This window comes from Coenobita brevimanus, chromosome 8, assembly GCF_032717465.1.
Source record: "Coenobita brevimanus isolate Jiangsu-jjx chromosome 8, ASM3271746v2, whole genome shotgun sequence".
NCBI classification, from domain to species: Eukaryota; Metazoa; Arthropoda; class Malacostraca; order Decapoda; family Coenobitidae; genus Coenobita; species Coenobita brevimanus.
In genome coordinates, this window is record NC_136961.1 from 37,965,046 (window position 1) to 37,984,215 (window position 19,170).

Consider the following 19,170-nt stretch of genomic DNA (forward strand, 5'->3'; position numbering starts at 1 on the left):
GTGGTGACAGTACTTCTATCCTGTATTGATCTGGATTGTCTGTCAGGAAGAGATAAAAAAGACAGGCATTTTGGTCAGGATTATCTGGTATTCTGGTTGGTTGCTTTACTAACTGCATGAGATTAAACGATTCAGCAAACAGCTCGCATTCTAGACAAGTATCGTCAGTCTTGGCAGAATATGATAAGCATTGTACAGTATGTACGTTAAACTCACCCAAAATGGTAATATCAGTGCTAAGGGTGAGGTTAACCCGCCACGTGCCGGCTATTTTTAGCTCAATGGGTCACCCCAGTGCCGGGCATTTTTCAACCTTTTTTTTGGGGGGGGGCTAAAATGATAGATTTTGATGAGGAAACAACGAATTTCGCCATTAAAATGCTCACCAAGGCTCGGAAATGAGTTATATTGAGTCCTGCATACTTGTGTACAGGTATAGGTGCTCTCTTACACTCACCATGTACCTGAGAGAAAGCTGTTCTCTATGTAAGATATGCTCAGGTATTTATGCTGGGAAGGTATAGCAATGTTCAGTACACGTTTCTGATTGCTTATTACTTCAGCATCTATCACAATTTGCATGTCTTTCTCATTGTCAATGCATTATCTTACACTTAGCTGAAGAAAGGTACAACCTGACTTCATTACGTACAGTCCTGGCGCTTACAAGGAGGTATTTACAACTTGACTTCACTAGGTAGTCCTTACACTTACAAGAAAATATTTACAACTTACACTTACATAAAAATACTTACAAAATGCCTTCATTATGTACAGCACTGGGTGAGGCACACTGGCAGAGTGAGGCAGAGCGAGCATGGCGGGGGGGAGTGAGTGAATGTATGGCCTTGACAGCCTTGGGGATGATAGAGGAACGGTTGCCTTACATGCCTGCCAGTTTTTACCTGAGAATCTTTAAAAATGCGGTCACAGTGAAGTTTTGTATTTTAAACCATTTTAAAACGGCACTGGCACTGGCCACGGAATTATGTCAGAAGGTTTTAAAACAGCACTGGCATGTGGCGGGTTAAGGTTAGTGAACTGTGAGGATGTGGAGTCAAATACACTGAGTTTTGAAGAAGCATTGGGGGAACAATGGACAACACAGATATATTTGGTAATATTTAGATAATTTAGTTTATACAGTGAATTGTCAAAATTAGTTGAAGTGAAGTTCAAAGCTGTGTCAACTGCAAATTCAGATTTGATATAACAACAGATGCCACCCTTGTTACGGAAGTTGTGAGGAGATGGTAACCAGAACAAAATGGGGATAGTTCAGTAGAGGGAGAGATATGGGATTCTGTGAGGAACAGAGCTAGAGGGGATACTGGGTGAAGAAAAAAGTGAGCTGAATTCAAATAGGTACTAAGACCACGGATCTTGGTGAAGCATAGGGCTGAACCTGTGCTTCTCCACTGACAAGCATGAACTTTGTTTGCAATACTCATTGTTGGCGCAGTCGCTTCATAACGACCAGGAGGATCCTGTGCTGCCAGCCCTACCCTGCCGGTGGTGGCAATCTGAGATACCACCACATTTGTTGATGTTAATGCAGCGGCCATTACTAATGAGGAATGAAAATAGACGGCGTGATACCTAATGTGCATGTAGTGTGACGTAGTCAGTTGAAGCAGAGGCATTATGAGAGTATGCTGGCCTATTCTCTGTGTAAGAGAAAGCATTGAAAATGTTCAGCAAAGGAAGATGGTCAGGACCAGGTCCTGAGGGCTGGTGAAACGGGAGCTCCAGCTCTCCCTGTCACCATCTTGCCATCCATTTCGGAAGTACCGCCCTGTTCGAATGGTGCTACATGTGGAGTCACATGGAGAAAGAAAAACAGATGAGGAAATAACAATCGTTGTGAGGTTGATGTGGCTGTGATTGAAAGAGAAATACTCTGAGATCATTTACCCACATGCAGAAGAGAGAGAGAGAGAGAGAGGGGAGGGGGGAGACTACGGATAAGATGGAGGGATGGAGTGGAGAGATATGCGAGGGAAAAGTGTGAGTTGATATGAGGGCAGACAAATGGCAAAGGACAGCGACGTGGAGGTGATTTGTTTGTGGATACCCCTTGCGGCAATAATGCATCTGGCAATAGACAGGTAGTTTTTTGTAGTCTCCATACGATTTTTTTCCAAGTACAGAAAGATGTTTCATTGTGAAGGGGTTTCTGAAGACTATATCTAACCCCTCCAGCTAAAAAATTGTCTCAATATTTGTATCTCGTGGAGATAAGTATTAATTATTAATTATTATTATTATTATTATTATTATTATTGTTATTATTATTATTATTATTATTATTATTAAGCTTCGCCATATATATGGCGAATCTTCCTGTTTTCGTCATTATTATTATTATTTTCTTTACATTTTCGTCTTCTTCGATCTTCATGACATACATGAAGGTACCCTAGGGTAACCTAGGGTACCTTGTGCCTTTATACCAAATATCAATGTCTTGACCTATTTTTAAGGTCGTATACTCGTCATTATTCTGATAATCGTATATTTACCAGCCTTGATAGTAAAGATGGTATTGTTTTCAATTTGTCTGTGTCTTTGCACGATAACTTCGCAACTGCTCAAGATATCATCACAAAGTTTTAGAGGTGTGTAGTAGGGGAAGAAATCGATCACGAGTTCGAAACTGGTGAGTGTAGGTCAAGGTCTGTGTGTCTGTTACCACGATAACTTAGCAACCCGCTCAAGATATCATCACAGAATTTTACAAGTGTGTAGTAGGGATAAAAATCTCCTACGATTTCGAAACTGGTGAAGGTAGGTGAAGGTCAGAATCATATTCCGAACCGCGCTAGATATGTATTGGCTGGCGGCTGGTGTGATTCTGCCCTAGGGGGGACCTCTAGTTGAAATTGAAATATTTCATTAACACATTGAGATACAGCTATTCGGTTGAAAATCCTATGATAATAATGGTTACTGAATAATACTGGCTCAATATTTTGCCAAGGAGCCTAGTGGAAAGTACCGAATTCAAATCTGCTCAGTTTTTTCCTTCATGCACGTTTGAGAGATAACTACAAAAGCTTTAAAGCTGTAACTTTCCAGATATATACATGTGTTGGCTCTTATTAACTGAAAGGAATATAGCTAGAGTTAAGCACACACTTAGCCAGTTATAGAGTCATCATCATCATCATCCGGATCTCCTTCCCCACCATAGGGCAGGTTGAGGAGTAGCAATGTCCAGACAGCCCAAATTTGCCCAGTCCAATGGACAACGCTTCCATACACTCATCATTCAAGCCCCTAGAATCCTGGCTCTATAGGATACGCCAAAAACATTCACCACGTTCTGTAGCTTCATATAAACGTATCCGATAGAGCCAGTCCGGACGCTGCCACGTTAAAAAAGGGGTGCCAAATACCTGATCATGCACTTTTCCTCACAACATTCATCCAGCCAGCTCGAGCTAGTGACAGCTCCCTTGCCTCACCGACTTCCAACCCTCTTCCTCACATACGCATCCACCAAATCTCTCAACCTTCTATTTGGCCTACCTCGCCTCCTCCCTCCTTCAAATTCTCTCAGATATACCTTCTTCACCACTCTGTTGTTATCCATTCTCTCCAAATGATTATACCATATCAGAACACTCTCTACAGTTATGGTGTCACCCGACTTCCTCACTCCATATCTCTCACGAATCACATTATTTCGTATTCTGTTCATCCTCTGTACTCCACATACATTCCTCAGCAGTCCCATTTCCACTGCTCTTCCTCTTGACTTTTTATTTTCATGCCACACCATAGTCTCACATCCATATATTAAAGTTGGCACTAACACTTCTTCATATATATAATCTTCGTGCAGCTGCAACACTCAAGCCTCTATTTCTTATCAAGGCTTTCATTGTGTCACTCTACTTTCCACTCCTTTTGCACATTTTCCTCTCTCTTCTATCACTGTACCCAGGTATTTGAACTCTCTCACCAGTTCCAGGCTCTCTTCATTCACTGTAACATCGCACTGGGAGTCACCTTCTCTCTCAGTAACCATCAATTTACTCTTTTCTACATTTACTCTCAAGGCACGACACTCAGACATCAGCAAAACTCTGCACTAGCCTACCAAGTCCTTGTTCGGTAATTCCAAGCAGTACTGCATCATCAGCATACAACAAATTTGAGCTATCCCATCCATCACCATTCATTATCAACGCTATTCCCCTCTCCATTACTCGTGTTTTTATTTCTCTTATCACCCCATATATATATATATATATATATATTGAACAACCATGGGGACATCACACAACCTTGTCGTACGCCCACACCGATCGTGTACCATTCACTTAGATGCCGATTAACCCTTACACATGCTTCACTACCATCATGAAAACTCTTCACGGCACCTAGCAGCTTATCATCTACACCATACAAACGCAAAACTTTCCACACACCTTCTCAGTCCTCTTTTTCGTATCCTTTTTCAAGATCCATGAATGCCATATACACATTATGGTCCTTCTCACAAGCCTTTTCTACTATCTGTCTCACTGCAAGTATTTGACCCACACATCCTCTGCCACTCCTAAATCCACACTGTTCATCACTCATTAGGACTTCTGATATCTCTCTTACTTTCTCTATAATAATTCTTCCATATACCTTCACTACCACACTCAATAATCTTCCTCCTCCCCAGGGTGGGCACAGGTTTGGCCCTTAGTCCAGAGGACCAGACACCTCATCGAGGCTCCACGAGAGGAGGGCCTCTCACCATGCTGCCCAGCAGCCTGCAGAAGACGCCACCGCCCCTGAGGGTCGTCCTGTGTCCCTTAAGAGAGAGAACACCTGACGGGACCCCTCCTGCACCTGGCTGACACCTGTACAGCCCAGGACCTCAGGAGCCCAGTCGGAGTCCTCTAGCCTACATAGTGATTTTGTGACTGAATAGTGTACTGTGGTTTATTTGTATTCATATTGTATCCATTGGTGTGTAAAATAAGATAATACACGTGTAAGGTTTTTGACCAGAGTTTTTATGCCCTGTTCCTCTTGTAGTGTACTCTAGCTCCAGTCTCGAAAGAGAACCCAGGCTCAACAGCTAGTGTTTCTAGGACGAAAAGTTGACCTAAAAACACCTAGTATAACAATGGAGGCCAGCGGTGGTTCTTGATCTGGGCAGAATACAGGGAGGAGCAAAACAGGGACGTCAGCAAAATGGCAACCAAACCTCACGTACAGTTACCTAAATTCGACCCAAAACAATATGATATACACTCATACCTATCCATGATCAAACTACTCCAAGACATAGGATTTGAAGACAACAAGCAGAAAATAGCAGTCACTCTGCCTCTCCTGGGCAAAGCTGTGGCCAGTATCACACCCAAGATCGTCCCAGAGCTGACATGGGCAAATTTCACCCAAACAGTGATTCAAGCCATCACGCCCTCATTGGGAAGAGGTGTGGCATTGTCGCAGCTCGACAGTCTAACCTACAATGGGAACCTAGATGATACACTCATCCAGGCCAGGCGACTCGTCACCGCCACATGCCCAGAGACCGATGCAGCAACCCGGGAACAACATACATTCAACACACTCGTAAGGGTCCTTCCCAGTGTTATTAAGGAACATTTCACAATACATGACCCAACGGGATACCTCTATAAAGACATTCAAGTGATACAGCGTCTCCTAGCCTCCTGCCCCACCCCTCAGCAGATCAACGTTGTAAGCAAATTCCCCCCCCCCCAAAGACCAGCACCACACCACAAACCACGGATGCCCTTAGCCCACACCAGCCCCCCATCAACACCCAACCTACCCAGGGCACACCCCACCAACAAATGCCCCATCCCCAAAGAAAACACAAACTTGACTTCCACCAATCCATGAGTGTTCTCCACCTGCAGCCATAGATGTCCACTCCACGACATCCGAGAACAACTAAAAGCTGCCCAGTGCACCCAGGGACAATTGAAAGTTTCCTCTCTGGATAACAAGGGCACTGAGGACGACGCCTTACCAGCCGAGGGCACCAACCCTGGGGAAACGGAACTCGAGGAAGATGAAGATCCCACAGCAGCTGGATTTTTAGGCCTGCCCCCGCACCTCCCCACAGTGGTGGGGGCCATCTCTCAGAAATACAACACCCCAGTCTGCGAAAAGATGAGACTGAACGGGGTGAAGGCAAGGCTACTGGTCGACATGGGAGTGGCCAGATCCTCCCTCTACAGCCATTTTTATTCCTGTCACAAGTCGGCCTTTGGCCCGCTTTTCCCTACGTCAGCTCATCTCGTGGATGTGGGGGATGGCCCCCTGCCCTTACATGGGGAAACCTGGGCCCTGAGCACCGACACCCACCAACAAGTCTCTATCCAACACATATTCATCATTTTTGACTCAACCTGCCGTGCATATGATGGTTACTTGGGACTGGATCTCCTGTAGAAGCTATGCACAAACATCAATTGTCACAAGCAATGCCTCCAGTTCCAGAAGCCCCTGTGTATTATAATTACAAATCATAATAGATAGATAGATAAATAGATAGATAGACAGCCCTCTGCGAGCCTGGGAAAAGGAAATGAGGTTGCAAGTTACACTGAGGAAAGCTGACGACAGCGACCAGTAAGGAGATGATGCAGTTAGCTGTCAGCAGTCCTCTCGTGAACAAAGACCTAGTAACCATACACACACATATACACACATACTCACACACAGGCTTCTTAAACTTTCCATCCACGAGGAACACACGTGATACGTCTCCTGTTTCACCAGAATTTAGTAAAGAAAGCTTAGAAGGAGACAGGCCTTAGAGGAGACAGGTCACGGGGAGAAGGGCTTGGCAATTAGAGAGAGAGAGACAGATAGCGAGACAGGGAGGTAGCTACCCGGGACTTATACTTCGTTCCGTGTGAGAGACTTGTTAATATTTCCAAGACAAATAAAAATAGTCCCATACTATTCTTTACCTCTCCTGTCACTACATGACAAATGGGAAGCTACTCCAAGATATAAAGACCGCTCATCCACAAGTCATAGATATATATATATATATATATATATATATATAACTTCTCTACAAGTAAATACAAATTCTTTTATGACACAAAGTCATTTATGACACCTGGACCCCTCCCCTCAGCCAATCTGCATGTGCAAACCCCCCTCCCCCCATCTCGCACCCCCTCACCCCCACCTCCCCCCTCCCCCTCCACACCCCACCTTCCCAGCTGCCATCTCCTCCTCCCTAACTATTCCCCCCCGGCACGAGGCCTGGCGACATCTGAACAGACCCACCAGAGCCTCCATCCTGTTCTCCCCCAGCCTACCACCTGGAACCCTCTCAGCCTGTCTCCTGTCCCCCACCTTTCTCCCCGCCACATCACAATAGTCCAAGTAGCAAACATCTCCACCACCCCCCTCACTCTACTGAAAGGATTAGTGGTGGAAGAAATGGAAGAGGCCGAGCCCTGTGCACCCCCACATTCCCCCCATGCTGCCCAACCCCCACTACCCGAACACCTCTCATCTCACCAAGCAGACAGCCTCTGCCGCCTTCTCCTGGACTTCCAAGACCTCTTCATGTCAGGCTCTAGCGACATTGGCCACACCACATACCTGGCACATGAAATATACACCACAGGACCACCTATTCACCAACCATCACGCAAAAGAACCCCAAACAATGGGCTGAGGAAGACTGGGAGGCCCAGGAAATGCTCGATGCTGGTGTCGTATCACCCTCCACCAGCCCTTGGTCCTCCCCCATTGTCCTGGTCAAAAAGAAAGATGGCACTATGTGCTTTTGCATGGATTATTGCCGACTGAATGATGTAACCACCAAGGATGCCACTCCCCTTGCCAGGATAGACAGCTCCCTATACGGAGCCTTGTGGTTCTCCACCTTGGACCTCCATTCGGGATACTGGCAAGTCCCTGTACACCCCGAGGACAGGGGGAAGATGGCTTTTAACCAGCAATGGAAAACACTATGAGTTTAATGTCCTACCATTCGGACTCTAACACCCCCACCACATTTTCCAGGTTAATGGAGTCCTGGATGGTCTTACCAGGGAAATCTACCTGGCATTCCTGGATGACGTAATTATTTTCAGCCAGACATGGGCAGACCACCTCCAACGCCTCAGAAAGGTCTTCCTATGCATTCACCAGGCTGGCCTCAAGCTCAGATCCACAAAGTGCATTCTGGCTGCACGAACTGTCACCTTCCTGGGGCGCATTATTTCCAAGGAAGGGATATCACCCGACCCCGACAAGCTGCACACCATCGTAGATCTTCCCCTCGAGGTGTCCACGAAGTCCGCGCCTTCTTAGGACTTACTTCTTACTGCCGGCACTTCGTGAAGGGGTTTGCAGACATTGCCAAGCCCCTCCCCGATATGACCAAAAAGGGCAAGTCTTTTACCTGGACCAGCGAATAGAGAGCAGCATTCCACTACCTGAAGACCAAACTCGTCACCACCCCAATCGTTGCATTCCCCAACTACACCCTGCCTTTTCACCTATATACAGACGTGTCCCTGGTAGTGACTGGCGCTGTACTTGCCCAGGTACAGGAAGGGTGGGAGCACACATCGCCTGTGCTACCACCCTCAACCAAGCCGAAAGGAACTACACTGCCACCAAATGAGGGTGCCAAGGCACTCTTCCAAGCCTACCTGTCAGGTATGAACGTCACCATCACCACCGACCATCAGTCACTCCAATGGTTAAGGCAATCCAACACACACAACACCCAACTCATTAGGGGGAGGGAAACTCTCAAGTAATTCAACTACGAAATTTCCTATCACCCCGGCAAACTACCAACCAATGCCGATGCCCTATCCTGACCATCGATTAGCTCCATCCACGTCAAACCAAATTTCTTACAACAATGCTGTAACAAGGATCGCCCCCACTGGATACCACCACACGTATTCCCAAAACTCCACCAGCAAGGCGATCACCTATTCACCCAGTTGGGGCATATAGTGCTCGGGCCCAAACCGCCCTAGACACCATGACTCACCTCCACTTCGACAACGGGATTCACCTACGCATTAAAAAACTTTTGCAAGTGTTCAAGGATGCCTATTGGACCCCTAGCCCTTCCAACCTGGCCAAACAAGTCATCCAGTCCTGCTGGGCCTGCTCGCTTGGCAAGGACACCACCCGCACACCTGGCCCGTCGGGGAGCATCACTGCCCACAAGTCTTGGCAGGTGTTGTCTGGGGACATAGTAGGCCCCCTATCACCCAAGACTGGCTAAAAGTATAATATCACCTTCTTACATATGTACTCAAAATTCCTCGTCACTTGCCTGGCCAAGAAACACCACACCATCACCGTGGCCAATGCCTTCCTCTGCCACGTCTTCCCGTACTTCAAGATTCCCCAAGCCCTGCACTCAAACAACACCCCAGAGTTCACTAGCACCATATGGCAAAAACTCACCACCATCATCAGCTACTGCATCTCACGCTCCTCCCCCTACTGGCCCCAAAGGAATGCAATATGCCAGATAAGCCGTCACACCCTCCTAAACCAGGTGCACGCCCAAATAGAAGAGACCAAGAATGAGGACTGGCCAGCCCACATCAAGATTGTGCAGTGCTGAATGAATTCCTGTCCACAAGACGACGGAGTCACCCCCCATGAAAGGGCATGCAGGGAGGCCCCCCCTCCTCCTACCTTTGTGACAACACCTCCAAACCCCCTCCACGTCCCCCATGTCTGACCCCTTACACCACCTCAAGAGGTGACTGCACCAAAGTAGAAATATCTAGCCTACAGCCGGATGTCGCTCCCTCCAACCCCTACCAACCAGGTGACCTGGTAGTAGTAACAAAACTACCCATCCCCAACAAAGTCTCCCCACTGTTTATGGGACCCTACATCATCACCCACGTCCCAAACCCTTACCAGGTCACCATAGATTACCACAACACCCCATGTACTTATCGGAACCGTCATGTACATTCGTTCCCGGCCAACACCACCACATGACACAACCCCTCTTCCCATCACCCACACCACCTCATCACCACCCGCCACTCCAGAACCCCCGTCAGACTCATACACCTGCTATATCACACCCTCCTCCTCCCTACCATCCTCCCCTACTCCTTCCCCTCCAGCCCGCTCCCCTGCCACATTTCACACCTCATCCCCCGCCACCTCACCACTGCTGCAAGTCCAACCACCCGACCCAGAGAACCCCAGCCCGCCCCCGAACACTCTACCACGTTTCCAGCACCACACACCACCTGCCGCCACCTCCACACTCGCACCATCCCCCTCACCCCTTCCACCTCACTCCACACCCACCACCAACCCCACACCACAAGCACAGCCCCCTACCACCCGCCACGCCACGTCATCACCAAAGACCCGGACCGCACACCCAACCATGACACCACGAGCTGCACTCCCCCCTCACCACCCACACCCACCCTCACCACCACCACCCGCTCCGGCTGTCTTTCACGCCCACTGGCCAGATACTCCATCACACCATCACCCAGCCCCCTAATCTCACCTACACCATCAGAATAAACTTCCCCTACCTCCCACACACCCAACACATCCCCCATAACACTAACACTATAGCAGGCCCAGTGGAACCTCCACCAGCCCTTATCCCCAGGGAAAAGAGCCGCACCTACCCTCGGTGGCTGCATAAAACCCCCACCACCTTACCGGTCACCAGCATTCAGCCAAGAAACGCCAAACACCAACCACCACCAGCCATGAAGGTACAGCATGTCACCTGGGCCCCAACCTACGAAAGAAAATGACACGTATGTGGGACACGTCATCTCCTTGGACTCCTCCAGGAAACACCTCAGGGCTCCACCTATGTTACATATGCCCATCGCCAGGACCCAGACCTAGCCATCCCACACTGGACCAACCTCCTCCATAGCCTAACACCAACCCACAGCACCACCACCACAGAGACCTACTACCTCCAGCCACAGGGATGTGACTTTTCCCCCCAAGACGGTGGTGAAATACACACCATAGCATAACACCACTGGGGCATGGCAACACCCCCCAGGAGGAGACCACGGAGGGGCTCTGAGGGTGCGTGTGTTATCCAGACAGTACGGGCCTATGTCCCCTAGTACCTTCTGCCCTTATTCCCCGGAACAGACTCAGCAAGGGCTATGCAGTATTGGTGCATTACCCTCTAGCCGGACCAGCCCTCGCCAGGTTCAGGGTGGGGCTAATATTTCAGCCTCAAGCAGCACCCAAGTGATGGCCATCAGCCGCACAAGACCCGTGATGGCCATCAGCCACACAAAACCTGAGATGGCCATCAGCCGCTCACCCGCTGCAACCCCCTCCTCCTCTGCAGAAACTGGTGACAGCCATCAGCTGCACTTGGGGAGAAATGGTACTGCCCCCTCTCCTTCTGCAGCTGCCTCGGGAGCTGGACTCCAGTGACGACCATCAGCCGCACCAGCTGGCAAGTGACAGCCATCAACTGCATCTCAACTGCCATTCACGCCCCTGACAGGACACCGGTGATGGCCATCAACTGCACCTCGCTCACAGTCCTGTCTGGAAGTAGGGCCCCAGTGACGGCCATCAGCCTCCCTCCTCCTGTTGCCCATTGGACCTTGGCGATGGCCATCAGCCACGCCAGGGAGGGACACCACACCAATTGTCTCTAGCCCCTTGTGACTTCCCTGCCAGAGGACGTCCATTGCTTAGTCCAACCCTCCTGTGGCTGAGTGGGATGACCCTCCATTTCTCCCCACAGAGGCGTCCTCCAGGAGGAATTTTCCTGGCTGGAGGAGGTTTGGCTAGGCCCCATAGTGTCCCTGGGAGTGTGTACAGTCCAGCTGGCACCAGGGCGAGATGACCAGCTGATGGATTCCTGCTGGAGGCGACGCTGTAGACTACCCGTAATGGCAGCCCGACGGGAGGGAGACCACAGCCCCCGGACTCCCAGAGGTGCCCCTGAGACTCTGGAGCATGACCTACTCAGCCCCAGACGATGACAACCTCCTTCCTAGGGTGGGCGCAGGCAAGTGCACCTACTCTCCTTGTTTGGCCCTAGTCCAGAGGACCAGACACCTCATTGAGGTCCCACGAGAGGAGGGCCTCTCACTACGCTGCCCAGCAGCCCACAGAAGATGCCGCTGACCCTGAGGGTCATTCCATGTCCCTTAAGAGAAGGAACACCTTATGGGACCCCTCCTACACCAGGCTGACACCTGTAAAGCCCAGGACCTCAGCAGCCCAGTCAGAGTCCTCTAGCCTACACAGTGATTTTGTGACTGAATAGTGTACTGTTCTTTATTTGTGTTTATATTGTATCCATTGGAGTGTAAATTAAGATAATACACGTGACCACAGTTTTTATGCCCTGTTCCTCTCATAGTGTACTCTAGCTCCAGTCTCGAAAGAGAACCCAGGCTCAACAGCTGGAGTTTCTAGGACGAGAAGTCGACCTAAAAACGTCTAGCATAACATTCTTTCCATCTGGTCCTTACTCCATCTCCATGGGTTAATAATCTACCACCTACATCCTTCATACCATCACATTTCTTTCCACTTTCACTTCTTCATTTCTGCACCTCTTTCCAGAATAACTTCCTATTATCTTAGTAGTTTGCATTCATTTTTCTTCATAGATCATCATTTACTTCCTTCGTTTTCCTCTTCACTAGTCTCTTTATGTGGTTCTTGCTCTCAATATAATCAGTTCTAATTTCAACTGATCCCCTGTCCTGTAACCAGTCTAGCCATTTCTTTCTCTTTTCCTCCTTTGCTGTCTTAACCTCATCATCCCACCATGCCATATCTTTCTTCTTTGTTATTACTCTTGCCATACCACACACCACTTTAGCATTCCTAACTAAGCAGTCTTTATATGCATTCCACAGTCTGTCTGGATTCATTTAATTCTGATTCACTGATTCTAACTTCTTCTCTGCTTTGGTCCTGTAATCATCTGCCATTTCTTTGATCCTCAGCTTCTCAACTTTCAGTCTTTCTCCCTGACTACTCCTCTCTCTTGTGATCCACCTCACTCCTCTCAACTTGGTCTTGCATATCACAATCATATCATCTGACAGACCTCCACATCGTCCTCTCACAGTCGTCGCATCAGCAACCATTCTCAACATCGACCTCTCTACAAGCAGGTAATCAATCAGGCTTCTTTCAACATGATCCCCGTTCCCTCTATACCACGTATATTTATGTGCATCTTTTTGTTTGAAATACAAGTTACAAATGCACAACCTCCTTCCCTGATGCATATCCTTCAGTTGCTTACCATTAACATTTTCTCCTGGTACTCCATAACTGACCATTATTTCATCCTCAGGACCAGTGCCTACTCTTCCATTCATATCCCCCATTACGATCGTTTTATAGTTCCAGGGCATTTCTACCACTACTTCACCCAGCTCATCCCAAAACCTGTCTTTTTCTCTCTCACTCCTGTCCTCACACAGTGCATCTGCTACAATCACCGCCACTTTCACCTTCTCAAACTTGAGTTTGACATTCATAAACACTCTGCCACACCTCATTCATCAACAAAGGAACGCCTTTCTTGCATCTTCCTCGCCCATTCATTCCCGATCTTACACATTTCACACCCTCCAACTCCTCCACTTCACACCATTTCATCTTCATTTCACACAGTGCCATCACGGCATATCTCGCACTCTTGAACACATTCACCACTTCCACCCTCATGCTCTCCTCATTCACATCCCTCACGTTACACATGGCCATGCAAATCTGCACATTTGATTTGGGCCCTGAGCAGGTATTGGGCCCTCTAAGGCAGTCTGAAACAGCTACCATGATTAAGTGATTTTGGATAGGGGAATCTGGGGGTGCACATCATCCACCCACTTAGTGTATTGATATCCTGTTTGGGGGGTAGCTCTACACTGAGTGGCAAGCCAAATGATTTCCTGTAAACCAGGAAAGCATTTACAGCGCTGTGTGGTAACCTTATAACTAATCAACACGTGTTCCCTACATGACGACAAGTGGGTTGGCGAAGGGTTAATGCCTTTCCCCGGAAAACAGCTAACTTAAAATATGCACAAGAGGCCTTGGACCAGGACTGACCAAAAGTTGACGACTAAGGACCGAACAAAGGACTCGGTACGGATAGCGACATGGAATGTAAGGGGTGCAAATGATGAGGTGAAAGAGATATTGTCCAGGTGCTTGAGGGTGCGAAAGTGGATGTACGTGGATTAACTGAAACTAGGTGGGGAGGTGAGACTGTGAGAGAATGGGAGTATGAATGGTGTATATGCATGGGAGTCGGTGAGAATGAGAGGGCAAAAGAAGGAGTATGTATTGGTGTAAGTAACAGATGGAAGGAGAATATAAGAGAATATGGATCAGTTGGTTCTAGGATTGTGTGGGTAAGAGTGAAAGTTGGACTACAAATGTGGGCAATTGTGTGTGTGTATGTGCCAATGCAAGATTGTGCAAGCAGAGTGAGAGAAGAGTTCTGGACAAATGTGGAAGCGTGCTTAGAGTAGTTTGAAAGGAATGAGAGTGTGTTTTTGATTGGAGATTTGAATGTAAAAAACGGGAATGTGAAGGTGGATGGAGTAGTTAGTGAGTGGGGTGTGCCTGAAGAGATGGATGAGAATGGCAGTGCTTTAGTGGACATTTGTGCCAGGAGGGGGTTGGTGATAGCTAATACCCTCTTCAGCCAAAAAATGATCCATAGGTATACGTGGTGAGTGATGAGAAGGGTGGATGGTGAACTGAATGAACGGAAGGCAATGATTGATTATGTGTGTGTTGATGAAAGGATGAGAAGGTGTGTAAGGGATGCAAGAGTATATAGAGGTTGGGGGAGTGGACTTTCGAACCACCACTTGGTGGTGGTCAGAATCAATGTCCAAACAAAATGGAGAAATAGGGGAAGGGAAGGACAGGAGGAAGTAGTTCGTACAAGGAGGGTAGAAAAGCTATAAGAGGATGGAAAAAAAGGCAGATTATAGGAGGGAAGTACAGGAGAAATTGTGTAAATATAGATTGGAGCACATGGGGGACGTGGAAGGTGTGTGCAAGATATTCACAGAAGAAATATGTGCAGTATGTGAGGTGGTGTGTGGGGTGAAGACTAGACGAAAGGGGATGCAGGGAACAGCGTGGTGGACGGAAGAGGTGAGAGAGACTGGGGCACAAAAGAAGAGCGCATATAGTGAGTGGATGAGAAACAGGGGCGTCAAAGAAGTTGAGAGATGGAAGAGAGAGCTATATGTAGAGAGGAAGAGAGAGGTGAAAAGATTAGTAAGACAGAGTAAGAAAAGAGTGGATTAGGAATTTGGAAGGAATTTGAGTGTAAAGTGGAGGGAATATAAGAAAATGTTCTGGAAAGAGGTAAAGAGTGTTAGACAGGGTGCCAAAGTAGTTAGCTGGGGAATGAAAGATAAAATTGGTAGATTACTAGAGGAGAAGGGAGAAAAAGTGAGCAGATGGAGAGAACAATTTAAGGTATTGTTGAAAATAGAGAATGAAAGTAATGCAAGTATAAGTGGCTGAGGAATGGCTGGGAGAAAGAGTGATGTGAGAAGAAAGGAAGAAATCAGTAGGATGGAAGTAGTGGAAGCAATGAAGAAAGTTAAAGTGGAGAATTGATGGAGTGTGTGGTGAGATGCTGAAGCAGGGGGGAGAGATATTAATAGAATGAATGTGGAAGGTGTACAGAGTGTTCCTGGGAGGAAGGTAAAGTCTGGGAGAATTGGATGTCAGGTATAATTATTCCCCTGTACAAAGGAAAAGGGGGAAAAAAGTGTGGTAATCATAGGGGCATTTCCCTTCTTAGTGTAATACGAAAAGTATATTACAGGATACTTATTGACAGATTTAGGGAAATAACAGAGGAATTAGTTGGAGAAGAACAGGGAGGTTTTAGGAGGGAAGAGGTTGTGTAGATCAGATATTCATTCTTAGATCTTTAGTGGAAAAGTTTCTACAAAGGGGAAAGAAGTTGTATGCAGCCTTCATGAATTTGGAGAAAGCATATGACAGAGTGGATAGACAAGAATTGTGGAATGTATTAAGAATATATGGAATAGATGGGAAATTGTTGAAGGCTGTGAAGAGTATGTATGAGAGTGCTAAGGCTGCAGTGCATGTGGATAGTGAACTGAGTGACTTTTTCTATTTGAAGGTTGGATTGAAACAAGGATGTGTCATGTCTCCTTGGCTGTTCAATCTGTACATGGATGGAGTTATAAAAGAGATACAAGGTAAGGCAGTAGATGCTGGAGCAGCCCAGGTGAGAGAGAGCAGTGTTTGGAAACTCCTTTTACTGCTGTTTGCAGATAATACTGGGTTGTTAAGTGAAGACGAAGGAGAGCTGCAAGGCTTGGTGGATGAGTCTGGGAGAGTGTGTAAGAAACGGAAACTAAAGGTGAATTTAGGGAAGAGTAAAGTACTGTAATGGTCTTCGAGAGAAGTGAAGTCAGTGATTGTACAGCGAGACTGGATGAGGAGGAAATGGAGAATGTGAGTGCGTTTAAGTACTTGAGTAGTGTGATGAGTAAGGATGGAAGTTTAGAGGGTGAAGTGCTTGAAAGGGTGCAGCAGGGAAGAAAGGTTGCTGCTTCCTTGAAAGCCGTAATAAGAAACAGGGAAGTGAGCATTGCAGTGAAAAAGTTACTACATGACAGTATTGTGATACCAACTCTAACGTATGGAAGTGAAGCTTGGACCTTGTTGGAGGGACAGAAGTCAAGACTGAGAGCCGTGGAGATGAGTTATTTGAGAGGAGCATGTGGAGTCACACGAAGAGACAGACTGACAAATGAGGAAGTGAAGGAGTGTTGTGGTGTGGATGTGGATGTGATAGGAATCGTTAGGAGAAACACATTAAGATGGTTTGGCGTATGGAGAGGATGGAGAGTTAGAGACTGATGAGGAGAGTATATGTGAGTCAGGTGGAGGGGGGGAGAGGGAGGGGGAGAGGGAGGGGGAGGCCGAGGATGAGATGGAGGGATGGAGTGGATAGGTATATGAGAGAGGGGGGTGTGAGCTGGGAGCAGGACAGTGAAATAGCGGGGGACAGAGCGACATGGAGGCTATTTGTTTATGGCCACCCCTTACGGGATTAAGATGTCCAGCAATAGAGATAAAATATGGGGGACCCTCAACCCTGCCAGAAACCACGGTTATGCGGTTACCACCCAGCGTAGTAAATGGTTTCCTGGGTACCGGAAACCATTTGGCTTGTCACTCGGTGTAGAGATCATTTGGCATCTCTACACTGAGTGAGTGTATGATAGGCATCCCCATCCACCAACACTGAGACGAAGATAAAATTTACACATGCGTTCTTCGACACTTTGTCTCCAGATCTTATTGATGTTACCCAATAGGTTACCTGGGATCTTCAGAGCTTATTGATGCTACACAAGAAGTTACCTGGGGTCTTCAGATCTTACTGATGTTACCCAAGAGGTTACCTAGGGTCTTCAGAGTTTGTTGATGTTACACAATAGGTTACCTAGGGTCTTCAGATCTTGTTGATGTTACACAAGAGGTTACCTAGGGTCTTCAGATCTTGTTCATATTACTCATACCTTAGTGGTTATGGGGAAGCTTCTTTAATATGACTGCACAATAGGAATCCATTATCAGTTACTATCATTATTATTATTATTATTATTATTATTATTATTATTATTATTATTATTATTATTATTAGGCATCATACAAATGATGTGGTTAGTATAATATCATCAGTTTCATCGTCGTCGTCAATAACATCAACATATTTGCACTGTTATAAATAAGGTGAATAGGATCCAATATTTGGAAAAGAAAACCACAAAAACTAATGATCATACAGCCCAGAGGACAAGGAACTCACCTCTGTTTCGTTAATACTCAGGGATTTCAGCTGTTGTAGTGATAGGAAATCTGTCATGTGGATCATATCAGTATAAAATAATGAATTTTCTTACATAGGGTTTAAATATTGTCTACCTTGTGATTAAGTCTGGATTCTTTGTTAAGTCCCTTTGTGGCTCATCATGGAGTGGTTTCGTTCGGAAGCATATGACGCGAATCATACTTAAACTGTATCTTAAGTATTGAAATGAAAGAAGAGAGCTGTAACGTTTCCGGTTGCTTTGTGCAAATGACACAGAGCAGATGAAATGATGGATCATCCTCAAAGAAGTTTGCAGATAATTTTATTTTATAGCTCAGTACAGTATATAAGAAGAGAAAAAAAAGAGATGAACCTGCTCTTAAGACGCGTTTTTTCATTGGAAATAACTTAGTACTATTTGCACTTACCTGACATACATTCCTATGTATGCACCATTATTTAATTGGTAAGAAATAAATACATATTTTGACGACTGAAAATTATACAAATGACAAACTAACCATAACTAATTCATTATTTTGGTAAAAGGACACTTTCTCCAAATATCCTTTACTCTTCAGAGTAACATTGTTAATCCCGCTGAGTAACAATATTAATAACAAGGGGTAGAGTCATTAATTTACTTGGCCACCAATACTTACACGAAAATAATGATGAAGGATTGTGTTTTCCACAATCATAATTTTAATGTCATCATCCAGGACATCCCTGAGGCTCTGGTATGGATTATCGATGTGTCTGACGGCCAGGAGTGACATAAGGTTACTCACATAGCTTTGAGTCAGCACTAGTATCATCATCATCCAAACCCCTAGCGCCACACGTTCCCACCACCACCACTCCCTAGTCTTCCTTATATCTGTTGGCCAGAGCAACATATGTTCATTTCTTGGTCCTAAAAAATCATGAATGTAAAAACGGCAGCAGAAATTCACACCAGGTGTCCCTGTATGATATGAGGCTGATAGTTTGTTACATGCAAGTAATTAACTCAATGCTGTTCAAAAAATAATAATTAGGCTATACAGTATATGGTTACTTAAAGGATATCCATCAAGATTTTGCCATGTAGTGTTACCAGCAATGTTGTAGTCAAGACCAGGCACCTCGAGACCAAGACCAAGACCAAGACCAGACCCTCAGAGACCAAGACTAAGACCAAGACCAGATCTTCCGAGACCAAGACCAAGACCAGACCCTCCGAGACCAAGATCAAGACCAAGACCAAGAATTTATGTGTCTGCTGAATGAATGAAAAGTAGCTGCAGCCTGCTGGT